The sequence below is a fragment of the Pleurodeles waltl genome, chromosome 12 (assembly GCF_031143425.1).
Source record: "Pleurodeles waltl isolate 20211129_DDA chromosome 12, aPleWal1.hap1.20221129, whole genome shotgun sequence".
Lineage (NCBI taxonomy): Eukaryota > Metazoa > Chordata > Amphibia > Caudata > Salamandridae > Pleurodeles > Pleurodeles waltl.
Window position 1 is genome coordinate 122789870 of NC_090451.1, and position 24061 is coordinate 122813930.

Here is a 24061-nt window from a genome sequence, read left to right on the forward strand (position 1 = left end):
TTTTTGTACAGTGTACACCCTCAACTCACATACTTGATGAAGTCTTTTGATGCGATAATGAAAAAAAGGGGTTCAGTGAAATAAAATATTTGCCTAAAATCACAATATTTGGTCAAGCCAGAAGCCATGACTGATCCCAAGATCTGTTTCACATGACATAATTCAGCCATTAAATGGATAGCTCTCCTTTTTAACAATAATGATTTATGCTTTCTTTTAATTCTTGACTTGTGAGGGAGAGCATGAATCAGACAAAAGCCATATGAATACCTGGCTCGTTTTGAGCTTGAGATTCCAAGAGCACCTTGAGCAGAGCCAGGCCTCTGGTTCGAAACTTCAGTGGCTCACCCAACCCCTGCAGACCACAGGCTTGCTTCCATCTAATTCTTCTGCACTCTGCAGAAGAGAGAAGAAATGTAATGTATATGCTATCCTTCCATGAAGCTCAGCAGTCTGGTCTGATATGGCAAGACGGTACTTACTGAACATTTGAAAGGGCTCAACTGGTGCTGAAATTGGAAAACATTTACTCCGGGAACCCATAACTTAGCAGTTATGGTCAGGCAAAGGAAAGGGGATAGAGTCACGAGGGGCGGAGTTTGAAAAGCAGAATCTGACAGTCAACGTATACATCTATTAAAAAACTTCTGCTACAAAGAGACTGGAAACAAGGACATGTGGGAAAGTATAGCTGTTCTGCATTACTTAATTGGTCACAGAGAGGCTGCATTTTAAAACATCTTGCAGGGTTAAGACGCATGCTATAGCAATCACTGTGTGCCCAGCAGTTCTGAGAGCATTATAATAGTAGTAAGATATCTTGCAATATTGGGAGAATTCTTTGTTTTATCCAGTCAATGTTTTGACTCATAGAGTAGCATAGAAGGTTAATGTGGCTGCTTCCAAGCACATTATGTAACATGCAGATCACAGATTTTTTTTTATTTTTGTTACATTTAGATAGGTAAGTGGGCTACTGCTTTGAGCACTGAGGTAATTTTGGTACTTCCTGTTCAAACGTTGCAAGCCTTCTAATCTAGCACCGTGTTCTATTTACCAGGATTGACTTGAGTTTAAATCCTTATTGGGTTTTTACCCACAATATGTTATTCTAACATTGCAAAGAAGAGTTTCTTTGGGAAGTACTAAAGAATTATTAGTATAAACAACTACAATCACAGTGTTTCTCCTGACTGTCACTCTTAACATAAAATGTCTACAAGTATTGGTGATATGTGATTCCTAAACCTCATAAGCAATAACCCTCACTGCTTTAGCCTGTACAATGAATTATACAGCTGTATAATTTATGCTGGGCCGGCTTTAGGGCGGTGTGGCCGCACCACATGCTGACCTGGATTGGGGGCGCTGACCTCAAGGGGCACTGTGTTTAGCAATGACTTATGAAACTTGTCATTTAAAACCACCTTCTGAAAAGTTCCTTGTGTTAGGGTCTCAAGGCGCTGGGGGGGGGGGAGCTACTGGTCATTTAAACAATGTCTTGAGGTGTTTCCTGAACGTCAAGAGGTCTTCAGTCTGGCGAAGATGGAGTGGTAGGGAGTTCCAGGTCTTGGCGGCTAGGTAAGAGAAGGATGTTCCTCCGGCGGTGGTGCGGAGGATGCGGGGGACGGAGGCGAGGACGAGGCTGGTGGAACGAAGATTGCGGGTGGGAGTGTGGAAGGTGAGTCTGTCATTTAGGTAGGCTGGACCTGTGTCGTGGAGGGCCTTGTGTGCGTGGATGAGGAGCATGAAGGTGATCCTTTTCGATTTTGTTAGCCAGTGTAGATCTCTGAGGTGGGGGGAGATGTGGTTGCGGCGTGGGACGTCAAGAATGAGGCGGGCAGATGCGTTCTGGATTCTTTGCAGCTTTGTTTGGAGTTTGGTTGTTGTTCCTGCATATGGGGCATTTCCATAATCCAACCGGCTGCTGACCAGGGCGTGGGTGACGGTTTTCCTGGTTTCGACGGGGATCCACATGAAGATCTTGCAGAGCATGCGGAGAGTGTTGTAGCAGGCAGAGGAGATGGCGTTGACCTGCTGAGTCATGCTGAGTGTGGGGTCCAAGATGAATCCCAGGTTGCGTGCGTGTGTGAGGGTGCGGATCCTAGGGAGGTGGGCCACCAGGAGTCGTTCCATGCTGAGGGGTTGGTGCCAAAGGTGAGGATTTCTGTTTTGTCTGTGTTTAACTTGAGGCGGCTTGATTCCATCCAGCTGGCGATGGTGTGAAGTCCGTTGTGGAGGTTGTTCTTTGCAGTTGTAGGGTCTTTTGTGAGGGAGAGGATGAGCTGAGTGTCGTCTGCGTAGAAAACCATGCTGATGTGGTGGATTTGTGCGATGTTGGCGAGGGGGGCCATGTAAACATTGAAGAGCGTGGGGCTGAGCGATGATCCTTGGGGGACGCCACAGATGATTCTGGAGGCTTCTGACAGGAACGGTGGGAGCCGGACTCTCTGGGTTCTGCCTGCGAGAAATGACGAGATCCGGTCGAGTGCCTTGTCGTGGATTCCAGTGTTGTGGAGGCGTGTGCGGAGAGTATGATTGAATACCGTGTCGAAGGCTGCGGAGAGGTCCAGGAGGATGAGTGCTGCTGTTTCTCCTTCGTCGAGCATGGTCCTGATCTCGTCTGTGGCAGCAATAAGTGTGGTCTCTGTGCTGTGGGTTTTGCGGAATCCGGATTGGGAGGTGTTGAGCACCTTGCTGTCTTCCAAGAACCGGGATAGTTGGCTGTTCACGTTTTTTTTTCGATGACCTTGGCTGGGAAGGGGAAGAGGGAGATCGGCCGGTAGTTCTTGGGGTCGTCTGGGTCTGCCTTTGGTTTCTTCAGCAGGACGTTGACTTCTGCGTGCTCCTATCTTTCTGGGAAGGTGGCTGACTCGAAGGAGCTGTTGATGGTGTTGCAGAGGTGGGGAGCAATGATGATGTTTGCTTTATTGAAGATGTTGTGTGGGCAGGGGTCCGATGGTGATACGGAGTGGATGGAGGCCATGGTGTTGGCGGTGTCTTCTATGTTGACAGGGGTCCAGGTGTGGAGGAGGTGGGTGTTGCTTTGGGCGTGGGGTCCGTGGGTGTTTGTAGTCAGCTGGTGGGTCTGGGGGTTGAAGCTGTTGTGGATTTCTTCTATCTTTCAACGGAAGTGGGTTGCAAGTGAGTTGCAGAACTCCTGTGATGGCGGGGGTTCGTTGGAGCAGGTTCTGGGAGTGGAGAGCTCTTTGATGATGCCGAAGAGCTCTTTACTGTTGTGAGCGTTGGTGTCAATGCGGTTTTTGAAGTGGGACCTTTTAGTGATGCGGACCAGTTGGTGGTGTTTGCGTATGGCATCTTTGAAAGCAATGTGGTTGGAGTTGGTAGGTTCAAGGTGCCAGGTTTTTTCCATTCTGCGACATAGCCGTTTGGATTCCTGTATGGCTGGGGTGAACCAGCTGTCCTTGATTCTGTGGAGGGTGTTTGGGGGTTCTTTGAGCGGTACGAGGGTGTTGCCGCAGTGTTCTATCCAGCGATGCAGGTTGGTGGTGGCTGTGTTGAGGTCCTGGGTCCCAGGGGGTGGGGCCCGGGCGAGGGTGGAAATCAGCTGATCCGTTGATATTTTGCTCCATTTGCTTCGGGGGGGTTGTGTGCGGTGGTTGTGAGTGACTTGCCATAAAGTAGCATAGAGGGTTAATATGCCTGCTGCAAAGAACAGAAATATATTTTATGTGGATAGCTTAGAGTGATAGTAACGCCAGCCTTTACCAGCACATTAAAACAAATGAATGCATGTAAAAGGGGGCTACGGAGAGATGAGGGTCACATTTGTGGGTGCTAGTGAGTGAATCCGAGGAGATGGTCATGGGGGGGGGATGCCAAAAAGGACTGCCGCACAGGGCACCACCAGCGATAAAGCCGACTCTGAATTTATTGTGCATGTGTGCTTGATGTAAACTGCTTTGTCAGCATACACTGGGACAAATAGTGCTATAAAAGAATAAAAATAAAAAAAAATGCCATTTATATCAATATTTGCGTAATTAGTCATACAGGCGGTTAAATCTTGCATTTTTACAGCGCTAACAGATCTCTTACATTTGGAGCTCAAAAAAGTTAAAAACTTGCTTCTAAATCCTAGCTTCTCTTAGGTACTTGCGAAGAGATAACATGGTGTGTTCCGTTGTTTTCTTCCATTGCTTCGGTGCCTAGGTGTTCAACTCCATTAACTTCCATCCAGTATTAAACTCAAACAAAAAGAGGGCTAATAGCGCTTTTAGTCGGCCTTTGTTTAAGCCTTGCTGAAGGAGTTAATAAGAAAGCCCACTTACAAGCTGCTGCACTGAACGTTTTCAAACGCTTAGAAAACGGGGACCACATCACCCAAGTCCGTGTTGCACCCTCAGTCCCACCCTTACTCTTCAATTATCAAGGGGCTGCAGAGGATGTTCCCCCTGCGCTAAACTCTCAAGCAAAACCCCAAACTACCGCCATCACGTTTAACAGCGACTGCTCCTGTGCAGCTATCTGGCACTTCACAAGGAATAAAGCCGACCTAAACCTAACATACTCTTTTGCCCAGCGAGTGCCAAAATAATTACACTTGGAAATGTACTATACAGGTGTAACTGTTATTTGGACAGATTAAAAAATATGGGCAATCTACTTCAACATGGATGGTTTAAGGGGAAAATAAGGAGGAGCAGAGGAAGGGCCATGCAAACCTACAAAAAACCTACAGAAGTGTAAGGTAAGCAAGAACAATAAATAAGTCAAGTAAAATAAGTAAGGTAGGTATGTAAGGTAAGTAAGTTATGTAAGTAAATAAGTAAGGGAAGTAAAGTAAATAAGTAAAGTATAACTTTTGTAAAGCACGCAATAGCCAAGGCGTCTTAGTGCGAATTAGCTTTAGGGTGTCATAGTGTCCCTGGTGGGGCAAAAGCCCAGGGTCTTTTGTCTTTGGAGGTGTGGGAGTGCAGGAGGTCCAAGGTCCACGGTGGTGGTGGTGGAGAGGAGGAGCAGGGTACCTGGAGAGAGGTTTAGGGTCTCTGAGGGTGAATGTTCTCAGGAATGAGACCTGTGCAAGGTTCCTCGGTATGCAGGATGCATAAAGGTCGGGATGCAAGACCTCTAGAGGTACGTGGTTCCTGTAGGAAGGGAACTTGAGAATCCCTGGGGTGTGGAAGGTGCAGGGTCCCTGAGAGATGGACTTCCTCTGAAGCTGATGAATGTGCAGGGTCCCTGTTGGTGACAGAGGTGTTGGGTGTCTATATATAAGAGAGGTACAGGGTCCATGAGGTGGGGAAGTGTAGTGTCTCTGAAGATAGGGGTTGAGGAGGTAAGCACGGGCGTGCGGGGTCCCTGGGATAGGAACTTTAGGGTCCCTGGAGGCAGAACTGGTGCATAATCCCCAGCCGTGGGGGAGTCATGCTTAGTCTCTGTGGATGGCTGGTGTGCAGGATGCCATACGGTAGGAGTGATGCCCTGTCCCTGTGGGTGAGAACTTGCAGCCTTTCTTTAAGTGGGGGAGAGGCAGGGTGCTGGGAGGCGAGTGGTGTCTCTAGAGGTGAGAAGGTGCAGTGTCTCTGGACTGGAGGTTGTAAGCGTCCAGGGACCTTTGAGATGAGACCTTCACCTTGAGGTATGCAGTGTCGGATCATCTATTGCTCAGTAAACGCTCACTTCTGGGTGTTTCATCATCGGACCAGAATCTGGGTATCGGCTTCACTCTGGCCACATCCGCATCACACACCATTCTCGCCTCAAGCCCCTGATTCCTGTCACCTACGTTTATCACAAATTGCCATAACTTTTACAACCTCATAATTTAGCTTCTTCCGCTAGTAGCACCTGCACGTCAAACTGAAATTCTGTGAAACAACCCCCCTCCACGGGTCTCCTCACTCCTAACCTTTACTTGACCACAATAAAGCGCTTCGTCAGGGTGCTAAACGCTATGTAAATGCAATTACAACAATACAATACACCTTGCTCTCCGTCTTGAAGCCATCAGATTATTTGGTGCTCCCAGTTACTGCCGTTGTATTGAATGCAGTGCAAGAATGATTTGCATATCACAACACTGCGAGGTTTCGGGCTGGTTGCCGCAGGTGTTTCTCTATTTTGCTCTCTGCGGATGTTCCTTCTCTCCCCATCCCAGTATTCAAAGCCCTGCACCCAACATATGTCTTTCAAAGGCACTCTCTACTTTCACCCCCTCACGTCCCGGTTTAAGCACGACTTGCATGTTCTTCTCTTTCTGTATTTCCACCCTCCTGTTTTGAAATGTGTGCCGTTCTGCATGGATATATGTTTACGGTAGTAAAACAACACGAATTAGGAGGCCATACATTAGTGGTAAAATGGCGTTAGAGCTTTTCCTAAAACGTAACCCTTGGCCCGTACGGGGATCGAACCCGCGACCTTGGCGTTATTAGCACCACGCTCTAACCAACTGAGCTAACCGGCCAATGCGTAACCCCACAAAATGTTCACTTAAGTACGTGAGACACGGCTCAACACTTCCCTCTGTTCAGTACTTTACAATTGATAAGTATACATTCATAAGCTTAACTGTGCCAAGAAGTTCAATTGCCTTGTCTACTACTCAAAAGCAGCGTGGAAGTCTGCTAGGGTCACCACTAAACACCAAACAATGCTGCTACCAAACCTGCAAGTACACAGACATACTCACCCACATTCTCTCATCAAAAAGAGGATTCTTTTTTTGTTTACATTCTTGATGATTTAGCATCATGTCGATGTCTCCAAAAATGACATCATGTGACCTTTGCCCCGTTTAGCTCATCACTGGCAATATCATCACCGTCATTCAGGAGGGGACTGTCGCCTGACCTCCCAATACATTTTCCAGGCTATAGTCACTACTAATGTACATGTCTGCAAACAGTTAATCTGGTTTATTGTGAAAAGGCACTACATCATCCCACTGATAAACAAATGCTATTAGTGTAATAAGAGGCAAGTCACTTACCATCTAGACCTAAACATGGGCTCGATTCTTACTGCAAATGAAGGAACATTATAGTCCATCAAATGAAATACAAGAGATTTTTGTACAGTGTACACCCTCAACTCACATACTTGATGAAGTCTTTTGATGCGATAATGAAAAAAAGGGGTTCAGTGAAATAAAATATTTGCCTAAAATCACAATATTTGGTCAAGCCAGAAGCCATGACTGATCCCAAGATCTGTTTCACATGACATAATTCAGCCATTAAATGGATAGCTCTCCTTTTTAACAATAATGATTTATGCTTTCTTTTAATTCTTGACTTGTGAGGGAGAGCATGAATCAAACAAAAGCCATATGAATACCTGGCTCGTTTTGAGCTTGAGATTCCAAGAGGACCTTGAGCAGAGCCAGGCCTCTGGTTCGAAACTTCAGTGGCTCACCCAACCCCTGCAGACCACAGGCTTGCTTCCATCTAATTCTTCTGCACTCTGCAGAAGAGAGAAGAAATGTAATTTATATGCTATCCTTCCATGAAGCTCAGCAGTCTGGTCTGATATGGCAAGACGGTACTTACTGAACATTTGAAAGGGCTCAACTGGTGCTGAAATTGGAAAACATTTACTCCGGGAACCCATAACTTAGCAGTTATGGTCAGGCAAAGGAAAGGGGATAGTCACGAGGGGCGGAGTTTGAAAAGCAGAGTCTGACAGTCAACGTATACATCTACTAAAAAACTTCTGCTACAAAGAGACTGGAAACAAGGACATATGTGAAAGTATAGCTGTTCTGCATTACTTAATTGGTCACAGAGAGGCTGCATTTTAAAACATCTTGCAGGGTTAAGACGCATGCTATAGCAATCACTGTGTGCCCAGCAGTTCTGAGAGCATTATAATAGTAGTAAGATATCTTGCAATCTTGGGAGAATTCTTTGTTTTATCCAGTCAATGTTTTGACTCATAGAGTAGCATAGAAGGTTAATGTGGCTGCTTCCAAGCACATTATGTAACATGCAGATCACAGATTTTTTTTTATTTTTGTTACATTTAGATAGGTAAGTGGGCTACTGCTTTGAGCACTGAGGTAATTTTGGTACTTCCTGTTCAAACGTTGCAAGCCTTCTAATCTAGCACTGTGTTCTATTTACCAGGATTGACTTGAGTTTAAATCCTTATTGGGTTTTTACCCACAATATGTTATTCTAACATTGCAAAGAAGAGTTTCTTTGGGAAGTACTAAAGACTTATTAGTATAAACAACCACAATCACAGTGTTTCTCCTGACTGTCACTCTTAACATAAAATGTCTACAAGTATTGGTGATATGTGATTCCTAAACCTCATAAGCAATAACCCTCACTGCTTTAGCCTGTACAATGAATTATACAGCTGTATAATTTATGCAGGGCCGGCTTTAGGGCGGTGCGGCCGCACCACATGCTGACCTGGATTGGGGGCGCTGACCTCAAGGGGCACTGTGTTTAGCAATGACTTATGAAACTTGTCATTTAAAACCACCTTCTGAAAAGTTACTTGTGTTAGGGTCTCAAGGCGCTGGGGTGGGGGAGCTACTGGTCATTTAAACAATGTCTTGAGGCGTTTTCTGAACGTCAAGAGGTCTTCAGTCTGGCGAAGATGGAGTGGTAGGGAGTTCCAGGTCTTGGCGGCTAGGTAAGAGAAGGATGTTCCTCCGGCGGTGGTGCGGAGGATGCGGGGGACGGAGGCGAGGACGAGGCTGGCGGAACGAAGATTGCGGGTGGGAGTGTGGAAGGTGAGTCTGTCATTTAGGTAGGCTGGACCTGTGTCGTGGAGGGCCTTGTGTGCGTGGATGAGGAGCATGAAGGTGATCCTTTTCGATTTTGTTAGCCAGTGTAGATCTCTGAGGTGGGGGGAGATGTGGTTGCAGCATGGGACGTCAAGAATGAGGCGGGCAGATGCGTTCTGGATTCTTTGCAGCTTTGTTTGGAGTTTGGTTGTTGTTCCTGCATATGGGGCATTTCCATAGTCCAACCGGCTGCTAACCAGGGCGTGGGTGACGGTTTTCCTGGTTTCGACGGGGATCCACATGAAGATCTTGCAGAGCATGCGGAGAGTGTTGTAGCAGGCAGAGGAGATGGCGTTGACCTGCTGAGTCATGCTGAGTGTGGGGTCCAAGATGAATCCCAGGTTGCGTGCGTGTGTGAGGGTGCGGATCCTAGGGAGGTGGGCCACCAGGAGTCGTTCCATGCTGAGGGGTTGGTGCCAAAGGTGAGGATTTCTGTTTTGTCTGTGTTTAACTTGAGGCGGCTTGATTCCATCCAGCTGGCGATGGTGTGAAGTCCGTTGTGGAGGTTGTTCTTTGCAGTTGTAGGGTCTTTTGTGAGGGAGAGGATGAGCTGAGTGTCGTCTGCGTAGAAAACCATGCTGATGTGGTGGATTTGTGCGATGTTGGCGAGGGGGGCCATGTAAACATTGAAGAGCGTGGGGCTGAGCGATGATCCTTGGGGGACGCCACAGATGATTCTGGAGGCTTCTGACAGGAACGGTGGGAGCCGGACTCTCTGGGTTCTGCCTGCGAGAAATGACGAGATCCGGTCGAGTGCCTTGTCGTGGATTCCAGTGTTTTGGAGGCGTGTGCGGAGAGTATGATGGCATACCGTGTCGAAGGCTGCGGAGAGGTCCAGGAGGATGAGTGCTGCTGTTTCTCCTTCGTCGAGCATAGTCCTGATGTCGTCTGTGGCAGCAATAAGTGTGGTCTCTGTGCTGTGGGTTTTGCGGAATCCGGATTGGGAGGTGTTGAGCACCTTGCTGTCTTCCAAGAACCGGGATAGTTGGCTGTTCACGTTTTTTTTTCGATGACCTTGGCTGGGAAGGGGAAGAGGGAGATCGGCCGGTAGTTCTTGGGGTCGTCTGGGTCTGCCTTTGGTTTCTTCAGCAGGACATTGACTTCTGCGTGCTCCTATCTTTCTGGGAAGGTGGCTGACTCGAAGGAGCTGTTGATGGTGTTGCAGAGGTGGGGAGCAATGATGATGTTTGCTTTATTGAAGATGTTGTGTGGGCAGGGGTCCGATGGTGATACGGAGTGGATGGAGGCCATGGTGTTGGCGGTGTCTTCTATGTTGACGGGGGTCCAGGTGTGGAGGAGGTGGGTGTTGCTTTGGGCGTGGGGTCCGTGGGTGTTTGTAGTCAGCTGGTGGGTCTGGGGGTTGAAGCTGTTGTGGATTTCTTCTATCTTTCAACGGAAGTGGGTTGCAAGTGAGTTGCAGAACTCCTGTGATGGCGGGGGTTCGTTGGAGCAGGTTCTGGGAGTGGAGAGCTCTTTGATGATGCCGAAGAGCTCTTTACTGTTGTGAGCGTTGGTGTCAATGCGGTTTTTGAAGTGGGACCTTTTAGTGATGCGGACCAGTTGGTGGTGTTTGCGTATGACATCTTTGAAAGCAATGTGGTTGGAGTTGGTAGGTTCAAGGTGCCAGGTTTTTTCCATTCTGCGACATAGCCGTTTGGATTCCTGTATGGCTGGGGTGAACCAGCTGTCCTTGATTCTGTGGAGGGTGTTTGGGGGTTCTTTGAGCGGTACGAGGGTGTTGCCGCAGTGTTCTATCCAGCGATGCAGGTTGGTGGTGGCTGTGTTGAGGTCCTGGGTCCCAGGGGGTGGGGCCCGGGCGAGGGTGGAAATCAGCTGATCCGTTGATATTTTGCTCCATTTGCTTCGGGGGGGTTGTGTGCGGTGGTTGTGAGTGACTTGCCATAAAGTAGCATAGAGGGTTAATATGCCTGCTGCAAAGAACAGAAATATATTTTATGTGGATAGCTTAGAGTGATAGTAACGCCAGCCTTTACCAGCACATTAAAACAAATGAATGCATGTAAAAGGGGGCTACGGAGAGATGAGAGTCACATTTGTGGGTGCTAGTGAGTGAATCCGAGGAGATGGTCATGGGGGGGGATGCCAAAAAGGACTGCCGCACAGGGCACCACCAGCGATAAACCGACTCTGAATTTATTGTGCATGTGTGCTTGATGTAAACTGCTTTGTCAGCATACACTGGGACAAATAGTGCTATAAAAGAATAAAAATTTAAAAAAATTCCATTTATATCAATATTTGCGTAATTAGTCATACAGGCGGTTAAATCTTGCATTTTTACAGCGCTAGCAGATCTCTTACATTTGGAGCTCAAAAAAGTTAAAAACTTGCTTCTAAATCCTAGCTTCTCTTAGGTACTTGCGAAGAGATAACATGGTGTGTCCCGTTGTTTTCTTCCATTGCTTCGGTGCCTAGGTGTTCAACTCCATTAACTTCCATCCAGTATTAAACTCAAACAAAAAGAGGGCTAATAGCGCTTTTAGTCGGCCTTTGTTTAAGCCTTGCTGAAGGAGTTAATAAGAAAGCCCACTTACAAGCTGCTGCACTGAACGTTTTCAAACGCTTAGAAAACGGGGACCACATCACCCAAGTCTGTGTTGCACCCTCAGTCCCACCCTTACTCTTCAATTATCAAGGGGCTGCAGAGGATGTTCCCCCTGCGCTAAACTCTCAAGCAAAACCCCAAACTACCGCCATCACGTTTAACAGCGACTGCTCCTGTGCAGCTATCTGGCACTTCACAAGGAATAAAGCCGACCTAAACCTAACATACTCTTTTGCCCAGCGAGTGCCAAAATAATTACACTTGGAAATGTACTATACAGGTGTAACTGTTATTTGGACAGATTAAAAAATATGGGCAATCTACTTCAACATGGATGGTTTAAGGGGAAAATAAGGAGGAGCAGAGGAAGGGCCATGCAAACCTACAAAAAACCTACAGAAGTGAAAGGTAAGCAAGAACAATAAATAAGTCAAGTAAAATAAGTAAGGTAGGTATGTAAGGTAAGTAAGTTATGTAAGTAAATAAGTAAGGGAAGTAAAGTAAATAAGTAAAGTATAACTTTTGTAAAGCACGCAATAGCCAAGGCGTCTTAGTGCGAATTAGCTTTAGGGTGTCATAGTGTCCCTGGTGGGGCAAAAGCCCAGGGTCTTTTGTCTTTGGAGGTGTGGGAGTGCAGGAGGTCCAAGGTCCACGGTGGTGGTGGTGGAGAGGAGGAGCAGGGTACCTGGAGAGAGGTTTAGGGTCTCTGAGGGTGAATGTTCTCAGGAATGAGACCTGTGCAAGGTTCCTCGGTATGCAGGATGCATAAAGGTCGGGATGCAAGACCTCTAGAGGTACGTGGTTCCTGTAGGAAGGGAACTTGAGAATCCCTGGGGTGTGGAAGGTGCAGGGTCCCTGAGAGATGGACTTCCTCTGAAGCTGCTGAATGTGCAGGGTCCCTGTTGGTGACAGAGGTGTTGGGTGTCTATATATAAGAGAGGTACAGGGTCCATGAGGTGGGGAAGTGTAGTGTCTCTGAAGATAGGGGTTGAGGAGGTAAGCACGGGCGTGCGGGGTCCCTGGGATAGGAACTGTAGGGTCCCTGGAGGCAGAACTGGTGCATAATCCCCAGCCGTGGGGGAGTCATGCTTAGTCTCTGTGGATGGCTGGTGTGCAGGATGCCATACGGTAGGAGTGATGCCCTGTCCCTGTGGGTGAGAACTTGCAGCCTTTCTTTAAGTGGGGGAGAGGCAGGGTGCTGGGAGGCGAGTGGTGTCTCTAGAGGTGAGAAGGTGCAGTGTCTCTGGACTGGAGGTTGTAAGCGTCCAGGGACCTTTGAGATGAGACCTTCACCTTGAGGTATGCAGTGTCGGATCATCTATTGCTCAGTAAACGCTCACTTCTGGGTGTTTCAAAATCGGACCAGAATCTGGGTATCGGCTTTACTCTGGCCACATCCGCATCACACACCATTCTCGCCTCAAGCCCCTGATTCCTGTCACCTACGTTTATCACAAATTGCCTTAACTTTTACAACCTCATAATTTAGCTTCTTCCGCTAGTAGCACCTGCACGTCAAACTGAAATTCTGTGAAACAACCCCCCTCCACGGGTCTCCTCACTCCTAACCTTTACTTGACCACAATAAAGCGCTTCGTCAGGGTGCTAAACGCTATGTAAATGCAATTACAACAATACAATACACCTTGCTCTCCGTCTTGAAGCCATCAGATTATTTGGTGCTCCCAGTTACTGCCGTTGTATTGAATGCAGTGCAAGAATGATTTGCATATCACAACACTGCGAGGTTTCGGGCTGGTTGCCGCAGGTGTTTCTCTATTTTGCTCTCTGCGGATGTTCCTTCTCTCCCCATCCCAGTATTCAAAGCCCTGCACCCAACATATGTCTTTCAAAGGCACTCTCTACTTTCACCCCCTCACGTCCCGGTTTAAGCACGATTTGCATGTTCTTTCTGTATTTCCATCCTCCTGTTTTGAAATGTGTGCCGTTCTGCATGGATATATGTTTACGGTAGTAAAACAACACGAATTAGGAGGCAATACATTAGTGGTAAAATGGCGTTAGAGCTTTTCCTAAAATGTAACCCTTGGCCCGTTCGGGGATCGAACCCGCGACCTTGGCGTTATTAGCACCACGCTCTAACCAACTGAGCTAACCGGCCAATGCGTGACCCCACAAAATGTTCACTTAAGTACGTGAGACACGGCTCAACACTTCCCTCTGTTCAGTGGTTTACAGTTGATAAGTATACATTCATAAGCTTAACTGTGCCAAGAAGTTCAATTGCCTTGTCTACTACTCAAAAGCAGCGTGGAAGTCTGCTAGGGTCACCACTAAACACCAAACAATGCTGCTACCAAACCTGCAAGGACACAGACATACTCACCCACATTCTCTCATCAAAAAGAGGATTCTTTTTTTGTTTACATTCTTGATGATTTAGCATCATGTCGATGTCTCCAAAAATGACATCATGTGACCTTTGCCCCGTTTAGCTCATCACTGGCAATATCATCACCGTCATTCAGGAGGGGACTGTCGCCTGACCTCCCAATACATTTTCCAGGCTATAGTCACTACTAATGTACATGTCTGCAAACAGTTAATCTGGTTTATTGTGAAAAGGCACTACATCATCCCACTGATAAACAAATGCTATTAGTGTAATAAGAGGCAAGTCACTTACCATCTAGACCTAAACATGGGCTCGATTCTTACTGCAAATGAAGGAACATTATAGTCCATCAAATGAAATACAAGAGATTTTTGTACAGTGTACACCCTCAACTCACATACTTGATGAAGTCTTTTGATGCGATAATGAAAAAAAGGGGTTCAGTGAAATAAAATATTTGCCTAAAATCACAATATTTGGTCAAGCCAGAAGCCATGACTGATCCCAAGATCTGTTTCACATGACATAATTCAGCCATTAAATGGATAGCTCTCCTTTTTAACAATAATGATTTATGCTTTCTTTTAATTCTTGACTTGTGAGGGAGAGCATGAATCAGACAAAAGCCATATGAATACCTGGCTCGTTTTGAGCTTGAGATTCCAAGAGGACCTTGAGCAGAGCCAGGCCTCTGGTTCGAAACTTCAGTGGCTCACCCAACCCCTGCAGACCACAGGCTTGCTTCCATCTAATTCTTCTGCACTCTGCAGAAGAGAGAAGAAATGTAATTTATATGCTATCCTTCCATGAAGCTCAGCAGTCTGGTCTGATATGGCAAGACGGTACTTACTGAACATTTGAAAGGGCTCAACTGGTGCTGAAATTGGAAAACATTTACTCCGGGAACCCATAACTTAGCAGTTATGGTCAGGCAAAGGAAAGGGGATAGTCACGAGGGGCGGAGTTTGAAAAGCAGAGTCTGACAGTCAACGTATACATCTACTAAAAAACTTCTGCTACAAAGAGACTGGAAACAAGGACATATGTGAAAGTATAGCTGTTCTGCATTACTTAATTGGTCACAGAGAGGCTGCATTTTAAAACATCTTGCAGGGTTAAGACGCATGCTATAGCAATCACTGTGTGCCCAGCAGTTCTGAGAGCATTATAATAGTAGTAAGATATCTTGCAATCTTGGGAGAATTCTTTGTTTTATCCAGTCAATGTTTTGACTCATAGAGTAGCATAGAAGGTTAATGTGGCTGCTTCCAAGCACATTATGTAACATGCAGATCACAGATTTTTTTTTATTTTTGTTACATTTAGATAGGTAAGTGGGCTACTGCTTTGAGCACTGAGGTAATTTTGGTACTTCCTGTTCAAACGTTGCAAGCCTTCTAATCTAGCACTGTGTTCTATTTACCAGGATTGACTTGAGTTTAAATCCTTATTGGGTTTTTACCCACAATATGTTATTCTAACATTGCAAAGAAGAGTTTCTTTGGGAAGTACTAAAGACTTATTAGTATAAACAACCACAATCACAGTGTTTCTCCTGACTGTCACTCTTAACATAAAATGTCTACAAGTATTGGTGATATGTGATTCCTAAACCTCATAAGCAATAACCCTCACTGCTTTAGCCTGTACAATGAATTATACAGCTGTATAATTTATGCAGGGCCGGCTTTAGGGCGGTGCGGCCGCACCACATGCTGACCTGGATTGGGGGCGCTGACCTCAAGGGGCACTGTGTTTAGCAATGACTTATGAAACTTGTCATTTAAAACCACCTTCTGAAAAGTTCCTTGTGTTAGGGTCTCAAGGCGCTGGTGTGGGGGAGCTACTGGTCATTTAAACAATGTCTTGAGGCGTTTTCTGAACGTCAAGAGGTCTTCAGTCTGGCGAAGATGGAGTGGTAGGGAGTTCCAGGTCTTGGCGGCTAGGTAAGAGAAGGATGTTCCTCCGGCGGTGGTGCGGAGGATGCGGGGGACGGAGGCGAGGACGAGGCTGGCGGAACGAAGATTGCGGGTGGGAGTGTGGAAGGTGAGTCTGTCATTTAGGTAGGCTGGACCTGTGTCGTGGAGGGCCTTGTGTGCGTGGATGAGGAGCATGAAGGTGATCCTTTTCGATTTTGTTAGCCAGTGTAGATCTCTGAGGTGGGGGGAGATGTGGTTGCGGCATGGGACGTCAAGAATGAGGCGGGCAGATGCGTTCTGGATTCTTTGCAGCTTTGTTTGGAGTTTGGTTGTTGTTCCTGCATATGGGGCATTTCCATAGTCCAACCGGCTGCTAACCAGGGCGTGGGTGACGGTTTTCCTGGTTTCGACGGGGATCCACATGAAGATCTTGCAGAGCATGCGGAGAGTGTTGTAGCAGGCAGAGGAGATGGCGTTGACCTGCTGAGTCATGCTGAGTGTGGGGTCCAAGATGAATCCCAGGTTGCGTGCGTGTGTGAGGGTGCGGATCCTAGGGAGGTGGGCCACCAGGAGTCGTTCCATGCTGAGGGGTTGGTGCCAAAGGTGAGGATTTCTGTTTTGTCTGTGTTTAACTTGAGGCAGCTTGATTCCATCCAGCTGGCGATGGTGTGAAGTCCGTTGTGGAGGTTGTTCTTTGCAGTTGTAGGGTCTTTTGTGAGGGAGAGGATGAGCTGAGTGTCGTCTGCGTAGAAAACCATGCTGATGTGGTGGATTTGTGCGATGTTGGCGAGGGGGGCCATGTAAACATTGAAGAGCGTGGGGCTGAGCGATGATCCTTGGGGGACGCCACAGATGATTCTGGAGGCTTCTGACAGGAACGGTGGGAGCCGGACTCTCTGGGTTCTGCCTGCGAGAAATGACGAGATCCGGTCGAGTGCCTTGTCGTGGATTCCAGTGTTGTGGAGGCGTGTGCGGAGAGTATGATGGCATACCGTGTCGAAGGCTGCGGAGAGGTCCAGGAGGATGAGTGCTGCTGTTTCTCCTTCGTCGAGCATAGTCCTGATGTCGTCTGTGGCAGCAATAAGTGTGGTCTCTGTGCTGTGGGTTTTGCGGAATCCGGATTGGGAGGTGTTGAGCACCTTGCTGTCTTCCAAGAACCGGGATAGTTGGCTGTTCACGTTTTTTTTTCGATGACCTTGGCTGGGAAGGGGAAGAGGGAGATCGGCCGGTAGTTCTTGGGGTCGTCTGGGTCTGCCTTTGGTTTCTTCAGCAGGACATTGACTTCTGCGTGCTCCTATCTTTCTGGGAAGGTGGCTGACTCGAAGGAGCTGTTGATGGTGTTGCAGAGGTGGGGAGCAATGATGATGTTTGCTTTATTGAAGATGTTGTGTGGGCAGGGGTCCGATGGTGATACGGAGTGGATGGAGGCCATGGTGTTGGCGGTGTCTTCTATGTTGACGGGGGTCCAGCTGTGGAGGAGGTGGGTGTTGCTTTGGGCGTGGGGTCTGTGGGTGTTTGTAGTCAGCTGGTGGGTCTGGGGGTTGAAGCTGTTGTGGATTTCTTCTATCTTTCAACGGAAGTGGGTTGCAAGTGAGTTGCAGAACTCCTGTGATGGCGGGGGTTCGTTGGAGCAGGTTCTGGGAGTGGAGAGCTCTTTGATGATGCCGAAGAGCTCTTTACTGTTGTGAGCGTTGGTGTCAATGCGGTTTTTGAAGTGGGACCTTTTAGTGATGCGGACCAGTTGGTGGTGTTTGCGTATGACATCTTTGAAAGCAATGTGGTTGGAGTTGGTAGGTTCAAGGTGCCAGGTTTTTTCCATTCTGCGACATAGCCGTTTGGATTCCTGTATGGCTGGGGTGAACCAGCTGTCCTTGATTCTGTGGAGGGTGTTTGGGGGTTCTTTGAGCGGTACGAGGGTGTTGCCGCAGTGTTCTATCCAGCGATGCAGGTTGGTGGTGGCTGTGTTGAGGTCCTGGGTCCCAGGGGGTGGGGCCCGGGCGAGGGTGGAAATCAGCTGATCCGTTGATATTTTGCTCCATTTGCTTCGGGGGGGTTGTGTGCGGTGGTTGTGAGTGACTTGCCATAAAGTAGCATAGAGGGTTAATATGCCTGCTGCAAAGAACAGAAATATATTTTATGTGGATAGCTTAGAGTGATAGTAACGCCAGCCTTTACCAGCACATTAAAACAAATGAATGCATGTAAAAGGGGGCTACGGAGAGATGAGGGTCACATTTGTGGGTGCTAGTGAGTGAATCCGAGGAGATGGTCATGGGGGGGGGATGCCAAAAAGGACTGCCGCACAGGGCACCACCAGCGATAAAGCCGACTCTGAATTTATTGTGCATGTGTGCTTGATGTAAACTGCTTTGTCAGCATACACTGGGACAAATAGTGCTATAAAAGAATAAAAATAAAAAAAAATGCCATTTATATCAATATTTGCGTAATTAGTCATACAGGCGGTTAAATCTTGCATTTTTACAGCGCTAACAGATCTCTTACATTTGGAGCTCAAAAAAGTTAAAAACTTGCTTCTAAATCCTAGCTTCTCTTAGGTACTTGCGAAGAGATAACATGGTGTGTTCCGTTGTTTTCTTCCATTGCTTCGGTGCCTAGGTGTTCAACTCCATTAACTTCCATCCAGTATTAAACTCAAACAAAAAGAGGGCTAATAGCGCTTTTAGTCGGCCTTTGTTTAAGCCTTGCTGAAGGAGTTAATAAGAAAGCCCACTTACAAGCTGCTGCACTGAACGTTTTCAAACGCTTAGAAAACGGGGACCACATCACCCAAGTCCGTGTTGCACCCTCAGTCCCACCCTTACTCTTCAATTATCAAGGGGCTGCAGAGGATGTTCCCCCTGCGCTAAACTCTCAAGCAAAACCCCAAACTACCGCCATCACGTTTAACAGCGACTGCTCCTGTGCAGCTATCTGGCACTTCACAAGGAATAAAGCCGACCTAAACCTAACATACTCTTTTGCCCAGCGAGTGCCAAAATAATTACACTTGGAAATGTACTATACAGGTGTAACTGTTATTTGGACAGATTAAAAAATATGGGCAATCTACTTCAACATGGATGGTTTAAGGGGAAAATAAGGAGGAGCAGAGGAAGGGCCATGCAAACCTACAAAAAACCTACAGAAGTGTAAGGTAAGCAAGAACAATAAATAAGTCAAGTAAAATAAGTAAGGTAGGTATGTAAGGTAAGTAAGTTATGTAAGTAAATAAGTAAGGGAAGTAAAGTAAATAAGTAAAGTATAACTTTTGTAAAGCACGCAATAGCCAAGGCGTCTTAGTGCGAATTAGCTTTAGGGTGTCATAGTGTCCCTGGTGGGGCAAAAGCCCAGGGTCTTTTGTCTTTGGAGGTGTGGGAGTGCAGGAGGTCCAAGGTCCACGGTGGTGGTGGTGGAGAGGAGGAGCAGGGTACCTGGAGAGAGGTTTAGGGTCTCTGAGGGTGAATGTTCTCAGGAATGAGACCTGTGCAAGGTTCCTCGGTATGCAGGATGCATAAAGGTCGGGATGCAAGACCTCTAGAGGTACGTGGTTCCTGTAGGAAGGGAACTTGAGAATCCCTGGGGTGTGGAAGGTGCAGGGTCCCTGAGAGATGGACTTCCTCTGAAGCTGATGAATGTGCAGGGTCCCTGTTGGTGACAGAGGTGTTGGGTGTCTATATATAAGAGAGGTACAGGGTCCATGAGGTGGGGAAGTGTAGTGTCTCTGAAGATAGGGGTTGAGGAGGTAAGCACGGGCGTGCGGGGTCCCTGGGATAGGAACTTTAGGGTCCCTGGAGGCAGAACTGGTGCATAATCCCCAGCCGTGGGGGAGTCATGCTTAGTCTCTGTGGATGGCTGGTGTGCAGGATGCCATACGGTAGGAGTGATGCCCTGTCCCTGTGGGTGAGAACTTGCAGCCTTTCTTTAAGTGGGGGAGAGGCAGGGTGCTGGGAGGCGAGTGGTGTCTCTAGAGGTGAGAAGGTGCAGTGTCTCTGGACTGGAGGTTGTAAGCGTCCAGGGACCTTTGAGATGAGACCTTCACCTTGAGGTATGCAGTGTCGGATCATCTATTGCTCAGTAAACGCTCACTTCTGGGTGTTTCATCATCGGACCAGAATCTGGGTATCGGCTTCACTCTGGCCACATCCGCATCACACACCATTCTCGCCTCAAGCCCCTGATTCCTGTCACCTACGTTTATCACAAATTGCCATAACTTTTACAACCTCATAATTTAGCTTCTTCCGCTAGTAGCACCTGCACGTCAAACTGAAATTCTGTGAAACAACCCCCCTCCACGGGTCTCCTCACTCCTAACCTTTACTTGACCACAATAAAGCGCTTCGTCAGGGTGCTAAACGCTATGTAAATGCAATTACAACAATACAATACACCTTGCTCTCCGTCTTGAAGCCATCAGATTATTTGGTGCTCCCAGTTACTGCCGTTGTATTGAATGCAGTGCAAGAATGATTTGCATATCACAACACTGCGAGGTTTCGGGCTGGTTGCCGCAGGTGTTTCTCTATTTTGCTCTCTGCGGATGTTCCTTCTCTCCCCATCCCAGTATTCAAAGCCCTGCACCCAACATATGTCTTTCAAAGGCACTCTCTACTTTCACCCCCTCACGTCCCGGTTTAAGCACGATTTGCATGTTCTTTCTGTATTTCCATCCTCCTGTTTTGAAATGTGTGCCGTTCTGCATGGATATATGTTTACGGTAGTAAAACAACACGAATTAGGAGGCAATACATTAGTGGTAAAATGGCGTTAGAGCTTTTCCTAAAATGTAACCCTTGGCCCGTTCGGGGATCGAACCCGCGACCTTGGCGTTATTAGCACCACGCTCTAACCAACTGAGCTAACCGGCCAATGCGTGACCCCACAAAATGTTCACTTAAGTACGTGAGACACGGCTCAACACTTCCCTCTGTTCAGTGGTTTACAGTTGATAAGTATACATTCATAAGCTTAACTGTGCCAAGAAGTTCAATTGCCTTGTCTACTACTCAAAAGCAGCGTGGAAGTCTGCTAGGGTCACCACTAAACACCAAACAATGCTGCTACCAAACCTGCAAGGACACAGACATACTCACCCACATTCTCTCATCAAAAAGAGGATTCTTTTTTTGTTTACATTCTTGATGATTTAGCATCATGTCGATGTCTCCAAAAATGACATCATGTGACCTTTGCCCCGTTTAGCTCATCACTGGCAATATCATCACCGTCATTCAGGAGGGGACTGTCGCCTGACCTCCCAATACATTTTCCAGGCTATAGTCACTACTAATGTACATGTCTGCAAACAGTTAATCTGGTTTATTGTGAAAAGGCACTACATCATCCCACTGATAAACAAATGCTATTAGTGTAATAAGAGGCAAGTCACTTACCATCTAGACCTAAACATGGGCTCGATTCTTACTGCAAATGAAGGAACATTATAGTCCATCAAATGAAATACAAGAGATTTTTGTACAGTGTACACCCTCAACTCACATACTTGATGAAGTCTTTTGATGCGATAATGAAAAAAAGGGGTTCAGTGAAATAAAATATTTGCCTAAAATCACAATATTTGGTCAAGCCAGAAGCCATGACTGATCCCAAGATCTGTTTCACATGACATAATTCAGCCATTAAATGGATAGCTCTCCTTTTTAACAATAATGATTTATGCTTTCTTTTAATTCTTGACTTGTGAGGGAGAGCATGAATCAGACAAAAGCCATATGAATACCTGGCTCGTTTTGAGCTTGAGATTCCAAGAGGACCTTGAGCAGAGCCAGGCCTCTGGTTCGAAACTTCAGTGGCTCACCCAACCCCTGCAGACCACAGGCTTGCTTCCATCTAATTCTTCTGCACTCTGCAGAAGAGAGAAGAAATGTAATTTATATGCTATCCTTCCATGAAGCTCAGCAGTCTGGTCTGATATGGCAAGACGGTACTTACTGAACATTTGAAAGGGCTCAACTGGTGCTGAAATTGGAAAACATTTACTCCGGGAACCCATAACTTAGCAGTTATGGTCAGGCAAAGGAAAGGGGATAGTCACGAGGGGCGGAGTTTGAAAAGCAGAGTCTGACAGTCAACGTATACATCTACTAAAAAACTTCTGCTACAAAGAGACTGGAAACAAGGACATATGTGAAAGTATAGCTGTTCTGCATTACTTAATTGGTCACAGAGAGGCTGCATTTTAAAACATCTTGCAGGGTTAAGACGCATGCTATAGCAATCACTGTGTGCCCAGCAGTTCTGAGAGCATTATAATAGTAGTAAGATATCTTGCAATCTTGGGAGAATTCTTTGTTTTATCCAGTCAATGTTTTGACTCATAGAGTAGCATAGAAGGTTAATGTGGCTGCTTCCAAGCACATTATGTAACATGCAGATCACAGATTTTTTTTTATTTTTGTTACATTTAGATAGGTAAGTGGGCTACTGCTTTGAGCACTGAGGTAATTTTGGTACTTCCTGTTCAAACGTTGCAAGCCTTCTAATCTAGCACTGTGTTCTATTTACCAGGATTGACTTGAGTTTAAATCCTTATTGGGTTTTTACCCACAATATGTTATTCTAACATTGCAAAGAAGAGTTTCTTTGGGAAGTACTAAAGACTTATTAGTATAAACAACCACAATCACAGTGTTTCTCCTGACTGTCACTCTTAACATAAAATGTCTACAAGTATTGGTGATATGTGATTCCTAAACCTCATAAGCAATAACCCTCACTGCTTTAGCCTGTACAATGAATTATACAGCTGTATAATTTATGCAGGGCCGGCTTTAGGGCGGTGCGGCCGCACCACATGCTGACCTGGATTGGGGGCGCTGACCTCAAGGGGCACTGTGTTTAGCAATGACTTATGAAACTTGTCATTTAAAACCACCTTCTGAAAAGTTCCTTGTGTTAGGGTCTCAAGGCGCTGGTGTGGGGGAGCTACTGGTCATTTAAACAATGTCTTGAGGCGTTTTCTGAACGTCAAGAGGTCTTCAGTCTGGCGAAGATGGAGTGGTAGGGAGTTCCAGGTCTTGGCGGCTAGGTAAGAGAAGGATGTTCCTCCGGCGGTGGTGCGGAGGATGCGGGGGACGGAGGCGAGGACGAGGCTGGCGGAACGAAGATTGCGGGTGGGAGTGTGGAAGGTGAGTCTGTCATTTAGGTAGGCTGGACCTGTGTCGTGGAGGGCCTTGTGTGCGTGGATGAGGAGCATGAAGGTGATCCTTTTCGATTTTGTTAGCCAGTGTAGATCTCTGAGGTGGGGGGAGATGTGGTTGCGGCATGGGACGTCAAGAATGAGGCGGGCAGATGCGTTCTGGATTCTTTGCAGCTTTGTTTGGAGTTTGGTTGTTGTTCCTGCATATGGGGCATTTCCATAGTCCAACCGGCTGCTAACCAGGGCGTGGGTGACGGTTTTCCTGGTTTCGACGGGGATCCACATGAAGATCTTGCAGAGCATGCGGAGAGTGTTGTAGCAGGCAGAGGAGATGGCGTTGACCTGCTGAGTCATGCTGAGTGTGGGGTCCAAGATGAATCCCAGGTTGCGTGCGTGTGTGAGGGTGCGGATCCTAGGGAGGTGGGCCACCAGGAGTCGTTCCATGCTGAGGGGTTGGTGCCAAAGGTGAGGATTTCTGTTTTGTCTGTGTTTAACTTGAGGCAGCTTGATTCCATCCAGCTGGCGATGGTGTGAAGTCCGTTGTGGAGGTTGTTCTTTGCAGTTGTAGGGTCTTTTGTGAGGGAGAGGATGAGCTGAGTGTCGTCTGCGTAGAAAACCATGCTGATGTGGTGGATTTGTGCGATGTTGGCGAGGGGGGCCATGTAAACATTGAAGAGCGTGGGGCTGAGCGATGATCCTTGGGGGACGCCACAGATGATTCTGGAGGCTTCTGACAGGAACGGTGGGAGCCGGACTCTCTGGGTTCTGCCTGCGAGAAATGACGAGATCCGGTCGAGTGCCTTGTCGTGGATTCCAGTGTTGTGGAGGCGTGTGCGGAGAGTATGATGGCATACCGTGTCGAAGGCTGCGGAGAGGTCCAGGAGGATGAGTGCTGCTGTTTCTCCTTCGTCGAGCATAGTCCTGATGTCGTCTGTGGCAGCAATAAGTGTGGTCTCTGTGCTGTGGGTTTTGCGGAATCCGGATTGGGAGGTGTTGAGCACCTTGCTGTCTTCCAAGAACCGGGATAGTTGGCTGTTCACGTTTTTTTTTCGATGACCTTGGCTGGGAAGGGGAAGAGGGAGATCGGCCGGTAGTTCTTGGGGTCGTCTGGGTCTGCCTTTGGTTTCTTCAGCAGGACATTGACTTCTGCGTGCTCCTATCTTTCTGGGAAGGTGGCTGACTCGAAGGAGCTGTTGATGGTGTTGCAGAGGTGGGGAGCAATGATGATGTTTGCTTTATTGAAGATGTTGTGTGGGCAGGGGTCCGATGGTGATACGGAGTGGATGGAGGCCAT

The 24061-nt window shown here is 47.2% G+C and overlaps 3 non-coding genes across 3 annotated transcripts; all 3 read right to left on the minus strand.

Moving 5' to 3' along the window:
- Positions 1-6356: 6356 nt before the first annotated feature.
- Positions 6357-6430, minus strand: TRNAI-AAU (transfer RNA isoleucine (anticodon AAU)). The gene has a single exon. It is a non-coding gene; the product is annotated as a tRNA-Ile (tRNA).
- Positions 6431-13378: 6948 nt separating this feature from the next.
- TRNAI-AAU (transfer RNA isoleucine (anticodon AAU)) lies at positions 13379-13452 on the minus strand. Its single transcript has one exon. It is a non-coding gene; the product is annotated as a tRNA-Ile (tRNA).
- A 6950-nt stretch (positions 13453-20402) lies between these two features.
- Positions 20403-20476, minus strand: TRNAI-AAU (transfer RNA isoleucine (anticodon AAU)). The gene has a single exon. It is a non-coding gene; the product is annotated as a tRNA-Ile (tRNA).
- Positions 20477-24061: the final 3585 nt, after the last annotated feature.